The 24,940-nt window shown below is 31.5% G+C and overlaps 1 protein-coding gene across 3 annotated transcripts in view; it reads left to right on the forward strand.

The window, feature by feature from the left end:
- Positions 1–13,240: 13,240 nt before the first annotated feature.
- The window catches only part of LOC131845828 (protein grainyhead-like), a 75,197-nt gene continuing 63,497 nt past the window's right edge, over positions 13,241–24,940 (forward strand). Inside the window, exon 1 of one of the 3 annotated variants that reach the window (XM_059194956.1) lies at positions 13,241–13,512. The gene's annotated coding sequence lies outside the window, so the exon portion shown is untranslated. The remainder of the gene's footprint in view (positions 13,513–24,940) is intronic. The other 2 variants (XM_059194955.1, XM_059194957.1) reach the window with 2 other exon arrangements.

Consider the following 24,940-nt stretch of genomic DNA (forward strand, 5'->3'; position numbering starts at 1 on the left):
TCTCTTAGGTATAATATATATGTACTTGATTAAGAGTATTATTTATGTATATAGAGCCAGCGGATTCCTTCTTTCAGTTTGACACAATAAATATTTGCGGTTTAAAAATGTATGATATTTGATATAGCAGTCTGCCATTAATTAAATATTAGACATATAACAGGTAAATCTGTACCGAAATTTGCTACATGGTAGAAGTAAATAGTTATTAGGGAAGTAAATATTTTAATACAACACATTATATAACGGCATATTTGTTGTGATTTTTATTATACAATATACATAATTGTAATCAACAGTAATAAAGTTTCAAACATTGGATATGATTGTAAAGAGCGCACTAATGCATGCATATTGGGTTATTTGCATAGTCATTGCGAATGAGTCAGCCGCCGTCGTTATAATATAAAGATAATAATTTAGATTTTATTGTTTTTATTACATTACATCATTGTTGATAAAAGAAATGATGTTTAAACGTTTCAAATTTTAATTTCCTTTTATTACAATGTTATGAAAAGGTTTTAAAAAGGAAAGTCCACAATAACAGAGTAATATTTTCAACATCAGGTTAACGAATTTTGATGTCTTTTATTGTAAAGGATTGTTGTCATTCAGATTTTATTGAAATTAAAGTCAGTTTTTTGTGGAACAAAATATTAAATTGTATATATTTATCTTACACTCATGGCATTGAATATGTAATTATTATTGACATGTAATGCTTGTATCAGATAGATATATAATATACGACGATGATAAGTACTATAAGTACTAGTGAGGGTCAGGGAAGGGTTGGGTTGGGGGTGGGGAGGGATGCAACTGTAATAACATGGGCAGCGAGACCGCGAGTATGTACAGTCACGTTTCCATTGTTCGTGGGCGACAGATAAAAAGTTCACGGCGAACTAATAATTAGGGATCGGGAGTGAAATCGCGTACTTAACAAGAAGCTTAATTAGCGGTCATAAAATAACTCTATGTATTGCAATAGGGTTGCATTTTGCGTAGCGACATCATACTGGGAAGTTAATAGGGTTGCTTTAAGGTCCTTATTAGTAGATAGTGACATTCCAATTGAGATAATATATATAGTTTTTATACAATTGCATCCTTACAATACTTTACAATATCTTGTAATGCAATACCAGATGTTTTAAAACAGCGTCTTCGAGGTATTAAATCGGTTCTAGAGCACTTTATTATTACAATTTATCTGATTGAGTTTTTTTTGGGAATCTAGAAAAAAGGCCATGAAAATCATCAGTATTAATGAGCTAAAGAAAATCATCAGTATTAAAAGCTAAACTATTAAGATTGGATTCTTTTAACGTATCATTAATTTAAAGTAGTATATTTTTACTTAATATTAAATGTGATGTAGAACAATGTTATTAATTTGTAATATCCAAATACTTTATTTATTTTATTATTCAGTACTGAAATAATAAGTGTTAATACTTATTATATCAGTAGTTAAAATATATGTTATTGTGAAGTATGATAATAAGATAATCGTTTTATATTTAATTGTTCAGGAACGCGTTGATGTCTTTTCTATGGCAGCCCTTAATTATTAAGCAACATGCGGAATATTCTGATTGTTTTAGTCGTAACGGTAAAGTGTTTGAATCGTGGTCAACCGCACGCTGTAGAGTACTGCAGTCTTTGTTCACTGTCTGTGGTTAATTATATCAAGTATATTCGAATTACATACTTTATAAAGTATGTAATTCGAAAATAATGGTATACCATACCAGTATGATTATATAATTATATTCGTTTAATATTAATTTTGAAAATTTGTTTTTATTCCTCATCTTCTTAATAGTATAAATCTGATATGGATCGTTTCACTAACTTAAGCTTGGGCTTGTTGCCAGTCAAACGGTTTTTGTTAATAAATATATGATTCTTACGTATAGGATAATAGCTGTAACATGTGATTTCCCATACACAAACATTCGTCTTCTACATATTTCATCACCATCTATATTATTTTATTAAATAAAATATAGCCAGTCCGTACCCATCATAAATGTTCATGTTAAATTTAATTATTATCCGCCCGAAAAAGTGACAATCATATACACTTTGGCATTTATAATATTAGTATGGACAATAAAAATACTAATAAATATATTTTGTTATAAATATAATTAATGAGCTGATGTGTGTTATGTGATATAAATTAAATTCTTAAAATGTAAAGTAAAACTCGGTATAGTTCACAAGTTAATCAAGTGATTATCGTAACATATTTGAAACGATTTTATATACGTATGCATCTTCTAAAACGATAATCATCTATCATACTTTTGCCTCCAATTGTATAACGTTGTGGGAGGTGTCAATTGTAACTCTGAGCGGAGACGCTCACGCGTTGGTACTTACTACGAGAATAAGTCACGTTTGTAGCAGGTTGCTTATGTGTCAGTCCATATATATACCTATTTACTGTTGTAATACATTTGCCTGACACGTAAGCAAAACGCTTAAATCCCGTTCCGCCCTTCGTGTTAATCGAGTACGAGAATAAATCTCAGAGAATCGAGTACTGTTGGCCTGCACTTTGTCGCAATTCGTCACCGTTGCGCGGCCGCCAGGTGAAAAACCAAACGTGATTCAGTTATTACAACGCACTAAACGAAGCACTTAGACGGCTCATTAAACAAATTTATTCCATTCGATACGATTAGAATGGCTAAATCTGGTCAACTTTTAATTAATTTAAATTGTGTTTGCAAACTTATTGAGTAAATGTGATCATACAGTATGAAACTATGTAGACATTTAATAAAGTCATTGCATGGATACATTTATCAGACTCGTTTCAGTCAGCTGCAAAGCATCTGTGTAAGCAGAGGTTTAATATATACCAGTGAAATTAGAGCATGCATCTATCTATGAGGGTATCCTATATGTATTGCCATTCTGAAGGACTAAAATCGCCACATCATTTGATGGTAACATATGATGACGTGACGATCTTAGTTCTTAGACGACGGTTGCCTCGTACCATGAGGTGGGCCGTCAGCTTGTTTACCATTCCAGTTACATAAATAAAAAATGTAGGCGGAGGTGCATTGATTATATGCAAATTACAGTGATAATTATAGAAATCGACAGATAGCAGCGTCCCGGATCATTTCAGTCCGCTCTGAATAATTGCGTGACTAAATTCTCAGGCGTAGGTTCTGTATCACACTCGCAATTCATTCGCGCTGAGCCACATTCATAATTAATGATACTATATATTAGATACGAATTCGTTTTGGGTCAAAACCTTAGATCTTTTTATAGGCGCGTCGATGTAGCAGTAATTTTATGATATCGATCTATCTTAAAGTCAGGTTCTTTATGATGTTATTTTCGGTGCATTATAATTCCTTAAATTATGTTATAACAATTGATTGTAGTTGAATCCCATGTAAAATGGATGTGTTTTTTGTCTAGTCGGAACGAAATTCACTGCAGTACATTTTTATTGTAGATTTAAATCCAAATACCAGACACAGTGACTTTTTTTTTAATAAATGTAAAATAAGATATAAGCTATATATTTATTATTATGATTTCGTAAATGTAAGATGTGTATATATTTTTATACCTAAATGAAGAGCAGTAATTAGTTGATACTGTATTAGAGTTTTTTACTTCACGTGGATGGATAGACTACTATAATTAACACTGACTAATATTAAGGGTTCATACAGCGCTTCGTATAGCCAAGCCCGGTGTCGGATCGGGTCATAACTATACGACTAGACTAAGTTCCGTTTAAACCTACTATTGATTGGACACATGCCTCATTATTACTTAGCATCGTAGACGGATACATAAATAAACTGCTTACGATTCTCAATCGAAGAAATAAGCCCATGGTACTTATTTATACTCATAACGTGAGATACGATCTTTAGAAAACAGAAATCATTTTGGAATAGTTACTAAGTATAATTTATAAATCACTGGTAACTAAAAACATGCTAATTATGGTAGGTATTATTATAATTTCTTTCCAAATAACTTCTTTGGACGTTTTATCACTCTCTCACGGTCGAACTTCTAACGGCCAACACAATTTTTAATTAGCTTCCAAAATAGAGCCTCCATAAATTTTATAGCGACATGGGCGTATATGTTGTGTAGTGTTGGGCATCAGTAAGAGCCTACTGCCTGCTGCCCGTTGCCCGCTGCGTGTCCACAGTCGCCGCCGGCGCTCATTTGGGTATCACAATTTTATGATAGCATTTATGATTGATTAATCAGTCACTCCAAAATTTGATCACTTCCGCACTTACAGCCTGTGATTGCAAAACATGCCGCGTTTATTTAACTTCATCTTCCAGCATGATGAGACAGAGGTACTAGAGGTACCTATATGTCTGAGATTGCACTAAATCTATTTACAAATTTTGATGACCAATTTGTTCTATAAACATACAAGTTATATATATTCTTTATTAATTTTTCCAATTGATTAAGATCCAATTATTTAAGACGCAACAAAAAAGTAGTCATTTGGGATATATAATCAAAGGTTTCACTTGTCGCATTAAAAATATAATATAAATAATAGACTTCAAAATTCGAATAGCTTTTACTATTGGTTAGTATTGAGAAATAAAATTTGATGCCTGGAATGTTGGTTTGCTGTATGTTACACAACATTAGTAAGTAGCTGACAGATATTGTATTATTATTCATATTCAACATTAAATCAGATTAATTTAGATAGGTACTACTTATAGCACGACTTCAAACTTCTATAATGCAACTGTCATGCTAGTGGGTAAGTCATAAATAATTGAGTTCAAACAGCTCCCAAGATAAAGATCTAAGTTTGAAGAATATAAGATCGAGTATTAATACTCGAGAATACAATAGCCAGTTCAGTAAACGTATCTCGTAAGACTATAAAATATTATTACGTGATACTTAGTGTAGCACACATAAAAATTATCCATTGACCTAGTAGACCGCATACTCGTATCTTAAAAAATTGTTATCTAAAAATATCCAAACAAAATTATATTCCTGTATATTTTTTATCTGTGAAAGTTAACTACTTTCTTAACTTTTCTAAGCTCACTTGACGACACTTTTAATATCTTTTGTGACTTTTATACTTTGTCATATAATGTATGTAAGTCATAAAAACGGCATGTCCTGTCTGTATAAAAATAATATTCTTGATTTCTAAGAAATTTAGATGTGTGATATGTAGCAAATGTTAGACATCGCAGTACTCCCCATAATTTTCTTTGACCCTGAATGTCTTTTGTGGACAAAAATTACACAGTAGAGAATACGTTGATATCACTTGAGCATCTGACCGTATAATATTGCAATAGCCATTACGGACACACTGTACCATCTTCAAAGTACCTCGTAAACACGCTACACGGCTACTAGAAATGTAATTTAGCGGTACTGGGAAAGAAGTGATGTCTATCTTCAGATGAATGAAGCAGTGTTAGTACACCGTAATACATTTTTTCTGTTTAAGGTGTTCTTGAAACTTATCTCTCAATCGTGCAAGACAGTATATATAAAATATAAACATATTTTTCAGATCTCTCCGCCTTGTTACATAAAACTTTCGAAATGCGCATTCCACCGTACCAATAAATAGGAACATGCAATACCTCTATGCATTTTCGTCAGTCAATCCTGTTTATATGTATATCACCTTCAATGTTAAATTTATTACGAATGTGTAATGCTAGTATCGGTCAAAAAAATTATTTGAGTTAATAAAAAAAAATATTGAATTGAACGACGACGCATGAGACAAAAAATAGAGATACTTTAATTTTAATTTAATTGGTTCGAGCGAGAGTGACATTCGAGGCTGTCAGATTTAAGTCGTGTTCAAGGTGATAGTCTCTCTTGTGTCGAACTAAAATGGCGACCGAGTTGGCATTTAAATGCCATGCATTTTTAAATTCATACGGCGTACTCAATTAACAATTGGACTTCGATTACTTTGTCATAAACGCGTGTGTGTTTATCGACATCACCCGTTAGGAAGCTAGTTGAAGTACCTGACACTATTAGTGTGGAATTAATTTTATGATTTCTGTGAATATTATCAAGGAATAACTTATTTTATTTACGAGAAAGATTATTGTCGTTTTTATTTTATACACATCGTCCATGACACAACGTAAGTACTAATTTACTAAAGATGATAATGAAGTCTATATGCGAATTATTAATGTAATATACACTTAATCATATAATGCTGCATAAAATAATCGACTAGGTACATAAAATAATCTACTATCGAGCATGTACGAGTACTTGGACATAAAGAAAGAAGAAGAAAAAGAGGTTAGCTCTTTAGGTGTTTTTTTTTAATTTTGTATGATGAGGAGATTTTGGATGATTTTTTTAATTATGTATGAGGTAATGAAGTTAGTTCGTCTAGAGAATTTATTTTTATTGTTAAATTTTTGTCCATATAACACGATTTTTGCTAGACTTTTTTTGATAATCTAATTGACTCAATACTAAGACTTAAGGATTTCAGGTCTGATTTTGTTTCTATCATAATATGTTACTATATTTTTATTTGTTCTATTATGAAAATAATGAAATTGGTCAAAGAGTACTATGTTATTAATGGAGTCTAGTAGCCACATAGCTAGTAAAGTATCCTATCTGGTCGATCTCCACATGGTCTCCTATGCATCGTTGTTTTTACTCAGTTAATTCATATATATATAGGCTAGTAAATCCACTGGTGTCTCGCTAGAGTAAACCGCTAGTTCAAGCGGCTGTACCAGTCTATATTCGTCCATTAAAAATCTATAAAAAAGTGTTATCAAGCAATATATTTGTTATAAGTAAAGGTAACTTTGATAAGATTAGTAGTATGAATTACTATAATACTTATAACTATTTTTTTGCAATTATCTAATACCATCTATATTACAGCATTGCATAGGTACAAGTTTAATATAACAATTAAATAGATTTTTTATTCCTTGTAATTACTGTTTTCATGAAAGTTTCACTCGATCTTATTGATTTTCATTAATGCTGAAGAAAGTGGGCGTACTCATATGCAATTTAGCTTTAATAAATGTTCTCACAAAATATTAATAGGTGTGATAAATCGACATAATTATATAATTTATAATAACTTAGACGCCGGTAGCGGGTGCAATTTTATATCAATTGTGGGATGATCGCGACACATCCCGTCTTTGCCGACAATCAATTATCCACAATCCATAATCACGAACAATTAATTTTTTCTTACTGTAGTTAATAGGACCACGCTTTCGTCGCTTATTTTCTCGATAAGAGTCAAATTGACCCGCCCGCGGCCTACTCGTATGTGAACAAAACGAGCAATTTACGGCACTCGATACATTATGGTTTTTATTATTATTGTACTTTGTTGCTTATCTTGTTACAAGGGATTTCTCGAGATAATAAAATTGTAGATCGAGTAATATCTTCTTGTACTTAGGCACAGAAGATATAAGATGTGGGTAATCTAATCATTTTTATATTTACCATTCCCGTATGTTCGCTATGTTTTTACATTTTCTCAGATATTACAAGCACAGAAATCTTACTCGTACTTAATTCAGTGCATTCTAATAATAGAGAAGATGGTGCCAATTAAGTAAAGTTCTCCGAGTTGACTATAATATCAAATGATGGGGGACAACTGTTGTTATTGCTTATTGAATTATATAGTAGCTATGACTATTAGGGTCTTTGTGCATATATATTCTTTATGCGAATTAATATCGTACAAAAACCGTCGTTGTAAATATTGAAATAAAGTAAGCAAAGCAAGTAAAATAAGGCACGCATATACTGTAAAAAAGGAAGTGTTGAAGACGTTCACAATTATATTTGTTTATTTTTTCTTGTTTATTAAACAATGCATATGACACTTTAAAAATAAATGTCAGTTTCATTATTATTAATAGTTAGTTAATTATACCTGCAGTTATTGCTAATGTTTATTACATATTTATTATTATAAACTACTAAAATTTAACATAAGTTAAAATGTATATATGATTGACGTACACCCAATATTCATACACAGTTGCTTTAGGTTTAACTATCTGTAAATATTTTGTCATGACAGTTTGACTTGTCTATTACACGGTTTAGTACATTTCGCAACATAAAGGGGGTCTTTTTTGATAAATCGTCGAAAAGAAACAAAGGGCGCATAAATTTATCGTCGGCGAGTACCTTATCACGATCATGTGAACTTTCTCTGAGTGTCTGTGTAGGTACACCAACAGAGTGCAGTGGAATGTTCTGCATCACACAAGGCTTGTGCTCGTTTGCAAGTCATTACGTCAGGTTCCTGAGTTTAGGTGTTTATATATGGTTCTACCAGTATTGAAAATTAGTACCAATACTACTGCCATTATAAACGCGACATTTTGTGCGGATAGAGCGATGGTGAATTAGTGTTTGAATGCCTATCACTCTTTACGTGACGCTGTTGAAAATTTTATTGAAATTAATTACGCAGATAGATTAACTCCTAGATTAATACACAGGATATTCGTGACACGGGCCTACATATGTGTTGTCTTTGATTTAAATATTAATTTAATGTACTATTCTTCACAGTAGTTTCTATTATGTCACCATGATCATCATAATAATCCATTATCATACAAATATTGACCACAGATCATTTGTCATAGAAATGTTATTATGCTGGTGGTGACGTAGTTTAGGGTTTCATTTTAAGTTTTTTCTCTTGCATTGATTTATTTGTACTTTGATAGTCTCTTTCAACATACTTGAGATAAATGGAAGTGGTGACAGATTATATTCTTACTCATATCTATCACTCGGATATAATGATTTAAATTATATAGTAAAAATATTTACGCAATTAGTAGTTACGAACCCGGAAAATTTTGTGACATTTTTACATCCGTCGGATGTTCCTAAATATTTTGAAATCGGAACGAGACCGGAGAAACCCGGATGTCATCTATAAATTAATGAACGGTTAACTGAATAAAATTGACCGTCGAATGTACTCGTAGTACTACACAACAGGTGTGGTTCAATATAACATCTATTATAATTAATAACATAAATAATATGCTGCTGTAAACGTAACGAAATAAATAATTATTAAAAAAAATATATTGTAGTGGGTACTAAACTATCCCCATATTTTTTTTAAAAGACTAAATGTTGAATTAGAATATAATACATGTATACAATAACATCAGTCGTTATATCTACCCTGTCCTAATAGATAGTTATAGGAGAATACTGACCGTTTCGTTATTCAAATGGATATCGCACATTAAGAGCTGTCTTTCAAAGCGATTGAAATCCGAAAAGGGTTGTTATTTCTTGGGGAGACAATATCTAAACAAAGCATTCGATGACCACCGATGACCAGTACCCACGAGTGACCAGTGTGGGAAGAAACGTTCCTTGTTTTGTGAAAGCTTGACCCCTTCTTTGTTAAACTATAAGTTACCTTTCATTTTGTTAGAGGAAGGGGTCGCGTTGATGAAAAGAATAGCAGTAGGTACATTGATTGTTTATTTTTTGCGCGCTTAAAACGGTTAGGTAAAGTAATAAGAAAGATAAAAATGTTCACGAACAGATATCCCATGCATGTATTTTTCCACCTATAATTATGTGCACTCGGCATGAACTCCTCGAGATATTTTCGTGCGCACGACGTGAAGGGCTTGCACAAGAACTGTTCAGGCGATTCGGAGAACAGCAATGTGATAAATCGGACCCTCCAATTATTATTGCATTCGGTACGCGAACATACTCACTATACTTATGCCGATTATTGACCAAAATCGGTACCTGTGCTCGTTACGCCAATCATATATTGGGACTCTGACAGACATACCTGTAACTGGTGTAGGTACTCTATATGTAACATATATATAGCGGTATATTGTATATTTTGTGATATAATTTTTATTTATGTGATATTTTTTAAATGGCACTCGATTTTATTCGTCTACACCGTTTCTCTGGGTATGTGATATACCTACAAAAATTAAATAATGAGGAAAAATTTTGTTATTATGTTCCCTGTTACTTAGTAATTAATCTTTTTGAATCACGTTACTAAGTCACGTTACTTTTTGAGTTCCGTTGTTGGTAAGAATATACGGTGTTTCAAATATGACTCCCGTGACCACTCGGAAATGAACAGAATCTAGATTATTATTTACTACACTATTAAGTAAGCAGACCCCATTTGCTTAAGAACACAGCGGAATTGTTTACCTTATAGTATATACATATATTGTATACTAACTGATTCACACCAACTTTGTATGCGTCACATTTCTCCGTTTTTACAACATTTTAGTACCGGAGATTACCATACTCTTAAATTGTACCTCTATGTAATATTAGTATATATATGATATATAATATTATGTACAATATTCATACCACTTTGATTAATTTAATTTACTTGTTTGATGCATTGTATGCATTAATTAGACTTATATTAATATTTTGTAATTACTAGATTATGTATTATAACATAATCTAGTAATTACAAAAAGAGATCATTCAGATTTTAAAATTACATACAAAAATATATAGTAGAACTTGAACACATTTGTTTTCGGCTGAACACTACCTATTTCACTTTTGATTACATTGATTTAAATCCAACAATGAATATAAAGTCTTTCAGTTAAAGGTTTAATAAAAAAAATGGGTTCGTAATAAATTTTATACACAAAAATGTCGCGTAAGTAATAAAAAATAAAAATAAAATTTTAGTTAAACCAAAAAAGTTAAATTTTAAATCTATAATTCAACTAGTTGAATAATTTACACGTCTAAATTAGTTATTCATGCGCCATCGTACAATCTAAACGTGCAACTAACTAACTGTATTTAATGATCGTTATCAATGACCATTAATATAAGATAAGTGGTGTTATACTCTTTTCAAATTTGAAAGGTACCTCATTCTTTGTACCCATTATTGCGCTTAGTCGGAATTGAAACTATTAAGAGTCATATTGGAATCCCATTAGCGATTCGGTTGACTAGTTAGCGTTATTTAGCTACTTATAAAACAAACGTGACACATTATCTACGGCAATCCATCTTGTTCGAATGTGCTCTTCTAATTTTGTTGTGAGCGGCTTGTGTGGGTGTGCCGACCGGTATATATACATGTATCGTAAATATAAGGCATAATTTTGTAATTATGTAAAACGGTAAAAAAACCAAGTCTAAATCGTTTGCTATCTGTAACGCAATATAAGTTAATGGCCGTTATAATAAAACTTGGAGACGGCAAATGTTTAAAGTCGTTTTGGTTCCAATCAATTGACGTAAGTGTTCTACTTTTATCATTCAATTAAGCTTACATGATATAGATGTTACATGGACTCAGGTTTGCCGAGTGATTATGAGGATATGTACAATTATTAACTATAATTGACTATATTATATTAGGATTTTTTTTAACTGTGTCTTTGGTTCGTATGCCTTTGAGTTAGGTCACAATGTGCACTAACGCTCATGATTTGACAAACATGTAAAGAAAACTCGGGTTATTTGCTGAAAGTATGAATGTGAAGTAGTCTTAGTTAGCTTCTAGTTGAATAACAATATGTTAAATGAATAGAATAGAATAGAAAATCATTTATTCAAATAAACTTACATTGAAGCACTTTTGAATAGTCATTACATTTTTTTTAATCTACCGCTCGTTCGGAAAGCTGTCTCATCACAAGAAGAACGAGCAAGAAACTTGCGTGTTGCTCTTTTAAATAATTTTATTATTACTTTACATTTTTAAGTTTAAGAGTGTGAATACAAACCACCAATTAGCACTAATTCAATTAAATACTCAAAAAGAAAAAATATTGAATATACTATAACCAACTGGTTAAACAATTATTAAGAGGAAATCAGTCATAGTGATTAGAGCAGACCAGTCCCTACAAGCAGCACCCGTTCACGAGTATGACGGATGAGCCAGCATCACTGCGCTCGAATATTAAAGTGAACACAGACTATGTAATTTATTTTATCCAAATCCACTTAATTTTCTATGCGTAATTGAGTAACAAACATCGAACAATTCCAAAAACATTAGCATTTATAATATTATTGAGCTAACATAATTATAGCAGGTACAATAGGATAATAATATGCTAATAAGAAAAGCCCAGTAGTCTAAAATAAACTCTCTTTAATATACTTTGATTATGTATGTATATTTATCGAAGTGCATATAAGTAAGTTAAGATACTTATGACATGGTAATTACTTGGTAATCTTAATAATTACTATGTAATAGTTAATAGTAGCCAAGCTTACTCGGAAGTTGATATAGAAATAGTTACCTTTATCAGGTGCATAATATAAAGCTTAACATAACGTCTGAGATGTATCAGAATGCGAAATTATTTGCGTAGCAGGTTGTATGCATTTTTGCAATATTATTTTCTCCTCTCATCCAACTGCGATGCGCGGCAGTAGATAATAATTATTCAAACGCTTATAAAGTAATGGGCAATGACTTCCGCGGTCGTCTCCACGCCTCTATGGCTTCACTCAAATTTGACTTCTAATTGCCTCGCCACTGCCGACGTTTTATGTTTCCTTAGGCCATTATTTTAATTAATTCTTAAGCTTTTCTCACGCTGTATTATCGTAATTTGACATTAGACTTTAAAAGATTTTTCATCTTGTTAGTGATACCTATTGCTACGCAGCAGTTATTAGATAAATTATGTGTAGGTGCATTCCGTGCTGCAACTAAGTGGGATGTTGTCATGACATGCTAATCTAGACGTCCATGTTTGATTAAAAAATATGTTGTAATTAATTGTAATTTATTAAAATGGTCTCTTTAGTAGATTATTTTAATGGATGTTTTGCTGTTTTCAATTTAGGTAATTTTATTTTCGTGAGAAGTTAAGCAGAATAAAATAACTAATCCAGAGCAGTGACTAAAAGTTTAATGTCATTATTTGGGATATATTTAGTTCATTTTAAAATTGAGTATATATAAGATAGTTTCGAAGATGGGTGCCGGTCGGGACATTAAGACAGAACAAATAAAAGATAATACAATAGCATCCTGTATTAACGGTCGGCAACCCTTTACGGCATCGAACAATGAGGAAGAATCGCGATGTCACCCTTCTCTATGTGGCGAGAGAGCGCTCGCCGAGGCCCCATACAAGTCGTGTGGGGCAACCTTGCGACAGGCGACGGCGCAGTAGTGAGCGACGTCGCACCCGGACCGCACCGGCGCTAACCGCGCACTGAACCGTCGCGGACCGTCATACCAACCTGTTTCGAAACGAACCCCGCCGGACACCGGGGTAGGGTGGACCGGACATCGTATTGTGCAAAGTGACCCCTATTGGACGCGACCAAACAGTGACCGATGGGTGTCTAACAGCGTCATGCAAATCGTCATCGGTTGAAGCGGGGTTGCCCAGCTGCCCCTACGCGACTAGTTCTTGACCCGTTCTACAGGTATTTTCGATTATTGCCATTCTGTATGTTTTGTACAGCAAATATATTATTATGTTTAGTGCGATATCGTTCAGCTGATACTACGATAATGCAAAGTTTACCCTATTAGTATATTGTTTAAATATGGTATTGTATAATCCTAGTACTATATCAATTTTTTACCGACTTCCAAACTGAAGACAAGAAGTAGTAGTTCTCAATTCGGTTACATTTTTTTTGCTATATAATATACACCGATTATGTATGATTCTTTTTACAGCAGATATAAGCTATATCTCCCTACTGCGTTTACTCCATACTCTGGTTATCTGTAAGAGATTGCGTGGAATAAAGGTAGTGTTAAAAAAGTAAACAGGAAAACCTACACCGCTCGTATTCATCTCAAAGTCTAGTTAGATCTAAAACTACAACTCTACTTCTAAAAAACTACTAAGAAAGTATTAATATTACTCAGATATTAAGAATATAAACTAGTTGACAGTTTATATCTACGTATTAATCTATGAAATTTATAGGTAACTAGATCAATTTCTCAATATTACATGATATTAATGCACTATTCAAAGCCATCAATATCAATAAATTTATATCTTATATCACTTAGGAACAGGCCAGTGTGATTAATATTCTCTTCTAACCCTTATTTGTAATTCTTAAATGTTAATGTGTCACAGACTTTACTTTAATCAAGTAATTTCAGAACTTGAGTAATATCTCTGTGTGAGTGCACTGTTATCAACTGATGACTAATATTTACTTTTCTGTAACTTATAACATAATCTGAATAAATATGCTAATTGTATATGAAAATCCGAAAATATTCTGTGAAAATTACATTATAGTTACAACACAGTTACATTACATTAGTTGGTATGCAAACTTGCAAACTAGTATCTATTTATAAATATTGGACCTTAGTGCAAGTTGCATATTTATATGACATTGAAAATTTTAGTTGCGTATTAAATCGTTAAAATTATTATGGCAGAATAAAAATGGAGGTAGGTAATGGCATATCACTTAAATATTCAGAGGCTGATATACAATATAATTAAGTGGTAATATCTGTAATTTACCCATTATATATGTATTGTACTTCCGCGTTGCGTGGCACCAGCGCGCGCGCACAGTCAGCCCGCGTCAACAGATTTTATAGCGCATTTGACCGTGAGAGCTGAAGCGTGGCCGTTTTTTGCCTAATGCGTTATTTATTAAAATTTTATTATAAAACAACCTAAGTTAATTTTATAAGATGGCGACTTGTCAAAACTCCACACATTACACATAAATATTGAAGACTATGTTAGTAATGAATATGTATGTACCGGTATTCGATATATCTTGATGTATACTCGTGTCATTAGAGCTTAATAAATAATTATAAAAAAAAGGATATAGATATTACGTAAATAGTATTTTTTTAAGAATATAAGTTTGCTATACTGTAAACGCGCTGTCACGTGCTATAATGGCATTTCATAGATAAAAATTACGTATAACGATATATTTCAAATTCAGAAAATAATTTTCAATTGATGAAATAGTTGATTATTCTGTAATCCACATCTCTTTTCTTTAAGAAAATGAATTTATAAAGGTACGCTAAAAGTTCTTATTGCATATAAATAAATTTATTTATATTATAATACTGTTGTTTTGCATTGACAACATGATACCTAGAGATATACATTGTTAGTTTAGTTTACTAAATAATAAAATCCTATATTAATAGTTTAGTTTTTTTTTATTTCTGTTGCAATTATGATTAATTTAGTGTTATTGCATTATACTCTGTCAATAGCAATGAGAATCATGCAATCAAAGCAAATACGTTCATAAAAAGTTATAATGTCCTACAAATACATACCTACTCACATACTATTACAGTGCATCATTATTTATTCACACACTACCTGTATATATACGTAATCTTCCAAATTAAGAAAATAGAACGAAATTTAGAAACAGTAACCTAAAACATGTTGATGTTGTCATGAAAAAGGGCGTATCTCAAACAAAGTTTATTCATGTTAGAGACGTTTAATCTATGTATGCAGCTCGTTCGAGATCAAAGTTTAAAGAACGGGATATGCAGCTAAGACGATCGTTGTTTGTCTCTTACGCTCTATTGACATTGTAAGAAGTTGGGTTGATGCCGACAACATTATAGTATCTTATATGCATGGCAATATTATTTCGTTAACTAATAGGTATTATTTAGCCTTTTAGCATGTTGATATTGATTACTTTAATGAATTTTAATGTTCATAGTTGTCTAAGTATTCTTACTTATAATATTATTATCTCTTTTACTTTAATAGATTAATTTCCTACTTAATGGCAAATGTGGATAGTTAGATAGAGAGTTACAGTTAAAAAATGTAGTTGATATTAATATTAAGACATTCGGAACATTTTCCTTTGCTGTTAATGTTTATGGAAAAGATGACTAATTTTGATAATAAGAACTATTGTAATCTTATAGGTACGCTCCAAAAATAATCTATTTTTTATTTGATGGTATTTAATTATGTACCGAATGAAGTTCAATATTATTTGATAATGCAAGGGTTTTCATGCTTTAGTTCTTTATATTATTCCTGGTGTTTTGTATCAATAAGAAATTATAATAATGTACTACTATTTGGTAGATCATAAAGGGAGAGCCGTGACATAAAGACTATTTCATATAATGCGAAAGCTGTAGTTGTGAATATTGTTTTTACTAAAATAATGATACATTAATATTATTTTAGTAAAAATTATAAAATATTTTCAATTTATTTTTTGGTATTGTTATAATCCGCCATGTAAGTCATACTTTATAAATAAAGATATGTAATTTATAGATACAAGTAAAGTAGAAGTATCTGTTTAAAATTTAAAATTAACAGTTTTGAATGTCAATAGAATAATTATATCCAAAAACTACTTCAATAATTTTTGTTTGTCTGTCTTTTCTTGCTAATCTCTGAAAAATCCTGGACCGATTTTGACGGGACTTTCAAAATCGTAGCTAGGTAATGTTATAAGTAGTTAATACTACGTTTATATGTTTTAAAAGAAATATGCTCTAAGTTAATTATAACTTAGAGCATATTTCTTTTAAAACATAATTTATTTTAATAAAAGGAAGTTTAATTCCACGCGGACTAAATTGTCGGTAGCAGCAAATAACAAATGTTAAACATATTTACAAATATACCTACCTAAAAAGGAATATAGAATAGTTGATTTAGACATGGTGAAATACATTAAGATAACACTCAAATTACAGATAAATGAATCTTTTATTGTTTCACTTCATTCGTGACCGGACATCTTACCGAAAACTTTAAAGAAAATAAATGAAAAAAGTATAATATCGAATAGCGCTAAAATGTCACGCACGTAATATGGACAGAGACCAAAAGAGCCGCTAAAGTGCCAGATGCGTCAAGTGGTACCCATGTACCACGACATACATTAGAATAGTATTTTCGAATATCAAATATTGATTTTGGCGGCGGTCGTTGTGCAAACAATTAATGTTTATTTCTCTAAAAACATCGGCGCGCGAGCGCTCACATTTTTGTTTAGCTAATGATTGATTTTTTTATTTACTCCCTCTGTGTAGCCGTACAAAGACAATGGCAAATAAAGTCTGGAATATTTTTCTCACGGAGCACAGATCGCAATAGAACCTCCGTTATATTTTTTTATTTTTACTTTAAAACACACATGTACTTTAAGTAACGTCTGGTAGATGTAGCAGCGGTGACCGCACGGCGCGGCGACCGCGTCGCCAGAGCTCGTGTGTCACCCGTCAGATCGAATATTCGAGATAAAATTAAAACTAATGTACACTCAAAGCTTTTCACAATCACTGGCGAGGGCAATAAATAAAGCTTCGCCGAAGAACGGGAGCAATTAATATGGGCGCGCCCGTCTCACGTGAAAGTAGCAGACGTTGATCACATGTGTGTACTACCTCATACATGTTATAGTGTCTACTAGCAATAAATATTACAAACAACTATAACATACCTACTTTTATTTATATATGTGGGTGTTTATAATTCGCAATTTCAATCTAAGGACCGGACATGTACATATACTATAAATAATAATAGAAAGTTATCTAGTTGCGGTTTCTACATTTAAACCTCATCGACATTTCATACTATAAAGTTTTTAATTATTTATTACTTTAGAAATAGAATTGATTAATAAAGAATTCAAATAAATATTACGCTAAGATATTTCAATGTTACTAATTAGGTTTAGTAGGCAAGTCTATTTAACTATGAAGTTAATGTATTGTACTATGAAGTGGGATTGTAGATATTTAAAATATACTTTTAATATAAAATTTTAATATAAACTAAGTATTCTACAACTACTACAAAAATAATTAACTAGTAGTCGGAATTATACGTAGTCTAAATAGATAACATAAGTCTTGAATTGGTGAACAATAAATCATGTTATGTTTTTTTGTATTTACATGTACACGTTAGCATATGGGAGGTATCTTTTCTATGTAGCTAAACTAAGTAAACAAAAGTGATACAAATGACGCTTTCTAAAGGAAAGAAGGATCTTACTATTGATGTAGTAGTTTGTAAATTTTTACCCATCCCAAAAGTTAGGCGTTACTTATTTATATTTTATTTTACTCATGTATATTTTTATCAACGTATAAGGACGTCAGTTCTGTAACAATTTTGATGTTTTTTTGTTTTATCTCGTATAGGACATATTATTACCAACACGAAAGACCGCTATTATAATATACATAATTACAATAATCTTAACACTGTCGAAGTAGATTTCGTTTTAATATAATGTATCATCACAGTTCTTGAGAACATTACCAAAGAAATCTGTGGACGACTGCAAAAATAAAATCAATTCACTCATAATTCTTATATGTGCGAACGATAATTACGAACATTTATCTTTCGGTATGTATATAGCTGTAATTGATAATGATAATATATAATATATGTAAGTTAATCATAGACTACGTTGCAGAGGATATACCTGGACACATAAATGCCTCATAGGTATAGGTACAATTCTATCCAATTATTAGAAATTGAACTAATATTCGATTGACCTACATCAAAAGTATTTTGCGTTAGTACCACCTACGCACATATAGACGGCATATCGAAATTGGTGTGTGTATGTATAATTTGAATATGACCTCAAAGAGCGATGACGATTTCAGCCTAATATTAGGGTTGTCATTACTTAATACTTGCATTTCGAATTTATAATAAATCGAACATTAACAGTGTTTGGAGATACTAATAAATTTATTATTTAATACTTGTATTTAGCCAGATGCTATCGGTTCTGTAAATAGCAAGAGTAAAATAGACAGATAAATAGTACATCAGATTATTGCACTCGAATCTTTTTACTTATCTCATAATAAACCTGCTGTGAAGTGGAAGAACTAAAATAATTTATGGCTGTTATTGATTATTTTTTACGTAAAATATTTAATTTGGCGAGTTTTTGTGGATACAATGGTAACCCTAGATATTATACACGATCGCAGGCGGCTCTACGTATATATACGTATATACGCCCTGTCACACTTTGTAGATAATATACCGTATCTGAATGTATGCAATCATTTAATAATATATAATATATATAATAAATACAATTATGTGGACTGCGGTAAAGAAAAAGTATTAATCGTAAAGAAAAAGCTACGAAGAGAAGTGTAGGCAAACATAAGTATACTTGCATTTAATCTACAATCATAATGAATTTATTATTGAAGCCGTTAATAGTGACTACACTTTTTATATTTAATAGTTACGTGATCCTTACACAGACTTTTCAGAAAAACCTTTATACTAAAAAAAGTATTTCGACAATTCAACTTATTTTACGTTTTTATTTTGAAAAAGCATAAAGCATCTAAGATATAATTATGTAAGTGTTCATTGTATCTTAACGTAGGAGCATGTTTTTTATTAGTTAGCGTCTTCCCGAGAATCCCACGCGCGTCGTGTCAGTTTTTCTAGGTATGACGCGTGAGTGCAGTTCGGAATGCAGTCCACAATCCAATGTCTCTCGACCGCATTTGTTAAAGGATAAATACTCGAGGTCCAAAATATTTATCACATTTCAACCCACGAAATTGACATATAAACCTCTGCTGTAAATAATTCTTTGAGTATTATGAGTTTCCTAGATGTAAATCGATGTGATTTAGATCGGTAGATTTACGTGTTTAGGATGAACTGGTAGTAATACGCATGCAAGTAGGCATGCAGATATACACACAGAATGCAGTGTAGCTACGGGCTACGCGCCGTAGATCATAATCCGACGAGTATTTATTGGTGCCTGCACTTTCTAAAGCCCTGCGCCGCGCTAAAGCTGAATACTCACGAATGTCAAATGACACGCGATGTTACGCTTAAGCGGTGTATAGATACTTACTTTGTTATTTACTCCAGTGACCAACTCTGCCATATTTTGAATGTGAATAAGCTGTACTGAGTGGCAGGTGCCTGCATTAGGATTTACGCATTGCCCTTTTCTTGTAACTTAAAAGAATATTAAACATGTTTTATTTTTATACTTTGGTATTAAAAATTATATATATATGTTTTAATAAATTTTTATATTATTCATTTTATTTGTTTCAATAGGGAAGTTTTATCTTATATTTTTTATTATACATATATTAAATATCAATAAAATATACTGATAGTTAATGTATACGTGCAGTCTAAAATAAATGGATGTTTGATATTGGTTATTTATACATTTAAGTGATACACATTGCACATACAAAACTATTTAAGTTAAAAATAATTTCTATGAAAAAGTGTTTCCTTAATGATACTTATAATATGCAAATAAAATGATATTGAAACGCTCATGGGCCATTTGATATTGTGCAACTACTTAGTGGGGATATTCGAAATATTTTTTCTATTTATGTTTATTCAAGTGAAGAGTGCCTAAAATATCATGAAATCATGATATCATGATAGGAAAAGTTAGATCTAAAATTGATGACTTCCTTTTCACAATGACATTCTATTTTAAAACATGACAAGAGCCGATCTAATGAAAACAACTTCAAAAATAATAGCTCGCGTTAGCGTTGTAAATGACTCTATTTCGTTCTCATTATATAAAAAATATACGTTGATTTTATTGAACAACCGGCAGTAACACGATTAGAAAATACGTAGACACAAAGCAATAAAATTAGGAAGTTAGTATTAATTGAATTTTTATTACAGTTGCTTATAATTTAAGACTCTACAGTTCATCAACCGAACTACATACTAATAATTAATAACATTTTCGATATATTCTTTACAAAATAATTAAAGTGATTGAATGACAACAATTTGTTAAACTCTATATGTTTCTGACCCTTTATTCTAGTTAGACGCTTAATTTTTGGTAGTCTATAATAGGTGTAACTAATAATAATCTTATTATTAGCAATCACAGTATGCCGCTAAGTATTTAACGAATAGCGCTGTTAGCGTACGTCCCATCAACTAGTCTGCCTACTCATTCTTGACACTTGTTTTTCTATCGACAGTTAATTTAATTCGATGTGGCCGATTTCAAATCATTAATTACGTATACATAAGTCTTTTATACATTTCTCGGTGACGAGTATCTCATAAACATCATTAAGAAAAAAATATACAAAAGATTGAATGAATGAAAAAGTAATAATAATTAGAACGGTATATTTAAGGTGTTTAACCATTAAAGGTGTATTTATGCAATATGTAGTAAAAGATTATGTATATATATTAGATTGGATTTATATAAATAACACTATTTGTTAAACTTTATAAAATGAGTTGTTGTAACTAATAAAATGTTAAATCTGTATCTGGATCATCAACCTAATATCATTAATACGTTTTATTCTATTTATCTCTAATTTCGGTCGTTTTAGTAGGTATATATCTTTGTCTCCTATATTTTAAACATATTATTAACACACATTTGACAAACCTTTATAAGGTACCAACCGTCGAAAAAAACATCTCTATTTCTATGCATTTCATACAATTCATGAGTATTGTATGAAGTGCATAGAAATAGAGATGAGATCCAAGAAAAACACAATACTGTACTGTACTGTAGCAATACTGAATGTTTTCAAATCTTTTTTAATGTTCATCTCGCGTATTTGCTATATATATAATTTTTTCAGCACTTACCTTATAGTTGTAGTAGTATAAGACATTAAAACATGACTGAGATTGAAACAAATCTTATTAAAAGTCATGTTATTTTATGTTAATGAATAATGTTAATGATCGCTATTTTTAATAACTTGAAATTTAATAGATTGCTATCCGAAAGGCCATATGTCAAATATTTTTTTTATAATAATAAATTATAGGAGCTAATTCTATGCATTAATATATATATATATTAGTAACATCAATTTTGTACTAAGACGTGTAAATCGCAGTATGTTTTTAGAGCGTTGATGGCCGAAGGGACTATTAGTGGGGTTGCGGCACAGTGCCTACCTACCTGCGGACGCAAGGAGCGTGTGAAGTCCGGTGCACACGGGGGGTGCACTTTACAAAAGAATATTCAAATGCGCTCCTGGACGCGGCTCGCATGAATGTACATTACCCTATGACCATATTATTTTTAACATGCGAAGATAATAGCTCATCGGGGCGATTCCTAATTTTTTATCGCTTTCTTATGCGTTTCAATCCTTTGTAAAGGGCCCGCAATGCTTCAGGGTATTTGCGCAATCAGCGTATGTTGTCATTAGGGACAACATTTGCAGAGAAGAATCTATTGTTTATAATAATATTAAAATTTTTATAGTACCAACATTATCTGTGGTACCGATAATATCGGTTTATTTAAAGTGATTATAAATGTAGTCTCTAATGATAACATATGCTGGTTAAAAAATAAAAATATAGGTTCTGTAAAAATACCGGTTTTGAAGTTTTCAAATAAAACTTCTATTTGAAAACTTCAAAACCGGTATTTTTTATGCTTAATTACTTATTTATATCTTTTTATTTTTCTAAATTAACTTGTATTCTTGAATAATATCAGCAAATAGCAATAACTGTTTTTAAGTCAGTAATTTTGATAAATTCAGTTACTGTATATTATTTGTATAGATAAAACATGGTTTTATTTTTTCCATGTAAATGAAACATATAATTCTTCGTCTAAGATGTAATTATATTCCTATCGCGGTAAAGAACAATAATGAATAATAAATATTCTCAATGGCACCATCTACCACTGATGTTTATGACACTACCCTGTAATTTGGCAATCAGATTCGTAACACCACTCCTGTGCTATTGTAACCCAAGTATCGGCGCGGAACTAGCCCGCTGGGATGGAATACTCACTCTGTAATTTTGTGGTAACTCGCAGGTGTTTATTATAGTATAGGTCTACCATTATGGTGAGACTTAAATAGAAAGGATGGAACAATGACTTCGCAAATAAGTTTATCAAAATTTTGTTAAAAATGTCATTAGTTGCATTACTTAATTCATTTTATTAGTAGAACGTAATTTTTGGTAATTTATGCAGGTTATTAATTATTTTATAACATCTTTTGATAGTGTGTATTCTGCATCATTCATTTAAATAACTTTCTATGATTTCACACGGTAAGCGATGCACTGACCATTATCTCTGTGTCATTATATAAAATTGCAAGCAGTCTCTATTGTTGATTCTTCACCCCTTTCTTTATCCTGTGTCCATGAGCGTTATGGCGAGCTATGACAATATCTCACAGTCGTGACAATCGGTCCATAGGGAGATATTCATTGTTTCGCAGCATCTGAGGGTCCTGCCGAGAATTTATGCTTGCCTGTCATAACATAATGAATTTACGCATTGTGAATCAATAAAGTGATTTCATCTATAGAAGCTCTTTGTCTCTACGCGTTATAGGTTTACGTAACGTATTAGGATGTCTGTAAACAGTAACAGATAAGTGGGTACTTCCAGTTAAGACAATAGACGCACATTTATATTGTGCCAAATTGATAATAACAAAATAACATGTTATTATATTCTTACAACATTTTGCACTATGTATTAAATAACAAATGTCAAATTTAAATAGATTCAATTATTTATTTACTCGCAATCAGTAGTAATAATGTAGACAATAGTTAAATTAATGGATCAATAAATATCAAACTTATTATATTCGAGGTGCCTAATTGTATATAATAAATATGTGTATAACGAATTTAAATATAAGTCGATATTATCTATACATGTGTAAACATACGAGATCCAGCGGTAAACGCTTTTTTTTCATATATTTCGCCTACCAGCACCTCTTGTTTACACTCAATACTGTAATTTCATAATTCAAGCGTTTAAATGCATAGCTTTTCGTGAGCGTTCGTAAAAAAACGCAGAGGCTTGCTGGAGCGGCGATTACGGCCCTTAAAATAACATCGTACGTTTAAGTTAATGACAGACACACCGACAAAATGCACTTATAATTGCTTATACAAAGAGTTTTGGTGAAAAATTATCATGTATATGGTTTTACGGTGGTGTTCTCCCACGGGATGCAGGGATGCACTTAAATGCTTCCTTGGTATAGCAAATTACTTTTTCAAATACCATACTGTATTTTGCTCGGTTGTAAATATTAAGTAGATAGCTTTAAGTCAAATTAAAGTCTTTGTATAAGTTTTAATCAAACGACACCAAAAAGTATAATTATTATGACTATTTTTTATGTAAAGTTGTCCGAAATGATTTGAAATATTGTGTACTAATTTTACATCTATATACGTGTGGATTAATATACAATATCTGTGTTGAAAGTAAATTTACAATGTTCTTTATACTGAAGTGATAAGTGAACTGAAAAATGATCTACTTGATGGAAAGTGTAACCTTTGCCTATGAACAGCACCACATACTCTGTTAGCTGTTGTCGTACCACATACATTATCATTTTTGAGGCATTATGCCTGTCGTCTGTAATAACACTTTATATCTTGTTTAAAAAACGAAGTACTTTAGACATTGTGCCCCTGTTTTAAAGAGGGCGTAACCATAGTATAAAGAATAAGTGAGAAAGTGGCATTCTTTTTAAGGGATAAATGTAGAATCATAGAGCGTCCTATGGTGTACAGGCTGGCGGGACACCACTGTAGGATGAGTGTGGAGGTAGGTCAGTAAGCTCATCGTGTCGGATTAACTACTATGGTTTCCGTGGAACATTACTAGCAGTTGTATCCCCATTACTGATAATTCCGTTCCCCTAATCTTGATAGTGGCATTTATGTTTCTACTTTGTACAAAGTTTTCAAACACAAAGCCCATATTATTTTTGGTTTAGAATAATAAAGGTAATTATTGGTATTAAAGTAATTATGAAACAATATGATAGCCATATTCAAGA

Source organism: Achroia grisella, unplaced genomic scaffold, assembly GCF_030625045.1.
Source record: "Achroia grisella isolate CSIRO2021 unplaced genomic scaffold, CSIRO_AGI_Agris_v1 utg487, whole genome shotgun sequence".
Lineage (NCBI taxonomy): Eukaryota > Metazoa > Arthropoda > Insecta > Lepidoptera > Pyralidae > Achroia > Achroia grisella.